General features: G+C 44.5%; 1 long non-coding RNA gene across 1 annotated transcript; it reads right to left on the reverse strand.

Moving 5' to 3' along the window:
• Nucleotides 1-488: 488 nt before the first annotated feature.
• LOC141740027 (uncharacterized) lies at nt 489-1,121 on the reverse strand. Its single transcript, XR_012585859.1, has 3 exons — nt 1,034-1,121; nt 855-962; nt 489-752 (listed from the first exon to the last, which is right to left on the reverse strand). It is a non-coding gene; the product is annotated as an uncharacterized LOC141740027 (long non-coding RNA).
• Between the last annotated feature and the right edge of the window lie 714 nt (nt 1,122-1,835).

Raw genomic sequence — 1,835 nt, forward strand, 5'->3', positions numbered from 1 at the left:
TCATTATATCAAACGGAGGGAGTGCTTTGGTACTTAGACTTACAGGCTTTTCTTCCATTTATGCCGCTTTGATGGAATCAATATTATAAAGATAAATTGTTTGGCCAAGCTAGTGTTTCCCTCCCAGCCTCCCCAGGGTGAGCACATTTGTGTTAGCTTTTGTACATGAGCATGGATTTTTAAGAGATTTATTACATTTATTGAAGGGGGGGGGGAGCAAATCGTTAATCCACACCGTACCCGCCTCTGTGCCACAGAAGATAAAGATGGGGCTGGGAAGTGAATTTGCAAAATCCTATTCTGTTTCTTCTCTCTCAATAACTATTTTAACATCCTCCCTGCATAGCTGTATAATTGCCACTAAGTTTGAGCTCTTGAAGGGGTCATCAATTTTCAACAGTGCAGAGAAATATAAAGATAGGAAGGCCTTAGCTATGATTGCATCCAGCATCTATCAGTGTTGAGTATTGTCAGTATATTGTCCCTTTCCAAGTGTTTCTTTCTTCTCTGTTTTTTATGATTTGATCCCAAATTCGCTTCATTGAAGAAGTGACTGTTTCACAGCTGATCCAAGTGTTTCTTTGCCATACATAGAACTGCAAGTGATGCTTTGGTGAAGCACATTAAAAGTGCTGTAAGGGAAATCACGCCAACCGGGGAAAAAGGAGAGGTTTGTGTCTATCTCCCTGGATAGTTTCATTCAAAGGCATGTAACAACTGTTCCCAAGCAGTCGTAGACAGAGAGAAAAGAACTGTAATTAAAAAAAGCATAGAAATAAATTTCAAATAGTTAAATCAGAGCTGGAAGGATAGATTAGGTGTTGTTATGTTACTTATGTAGCTATTCACCTTACCCAAAACGGGAGTACAGCGTCAACTGAACTGAAGGCTTTATTCACTACCAGTACCGTGCTTACAAACCAAGCTCCCACGTCATCCAGCTTACCATAACCACAGCATGCCTGTGAGAAAGAGCTCGCATTGGCTCTAGAACAAAGTGGCAGCACTGCAATAAACGTTAATATTTAATCACCTGGATTTTGTGAGCCCTCCGGCGCAGGCAATGGCAGAAGCTGGAGCCAGGGAGCAGTTCCTCCATTCACAGTGTGCACACGCTGCCCTGCTGATACCAAGGACGAAACATTAAACTTAGATAAGTCCCTTTGATAAGATGAACCGCGTCAACCCCGGAGCTGTTGTCCCAAAAAAAAGCATTTAAAATAGCGGGTTCTGATTTTTCTGCAATAGCCCCACTTGATATCGAGCTGGGCTTGAAGACAAACCAGGGGTTTTCCTGGCTATGAAGGGGAGAAAACCTACTCACCGTAACAACCTAATGTATTTCTAAAGCAATATTTCAGCATTTTTTATTTATTTCATCTGGCCTTTCACTCTGCAGGGCTGCCGGGCGATGGGCAGACATAGTCATCCACGGCCATCTGGGAAAGGCAGATCATCCGGGGCTGAGCCGGTCTCAGTTTCCAGCCCTGGCGTCCGCCCAGCCCTCGTCAGCTCTCACCTTCAGAGGAGAAGTGCCACTGAGTCACGGGTCTCGTCTGGCGGCACCCCGGCCAAAAATACTGGGCCTGACTTTTGAGAATTTAGAGAAGGAGGGGACGACAGGTGGAAGATGTATTGTTAGAAAGGAGAGGGTATTTTTATAGCTTGTTCCTTTTCCAAGGAAGCTGTTGAACCAGGTGGGATACATGATGGGATACAAAAGGGGAGATATGAGACACTTGGACAACTACAAGCTCATGAGGTCTGGTTCACAGCAGCTATCACATCCCTATCAGGGGGCTGCCAAAGTCAGAGCAAGATTTGGGGAAAAGGCA

The sequence above is a fragment of the Larus michahellis genome, chromosome 3 (genome assembly GCF_964199755.1).
Source record: "Larus michahellis chromosome 3, bLarMic1.1, whole genome shotgun sequence".
Classification (NCBI taxonomy): Eukaryota; Metazoa; Chordata; class Aves; order Charadriiformes; family Laridae; genus Larus; species Larus michahellis.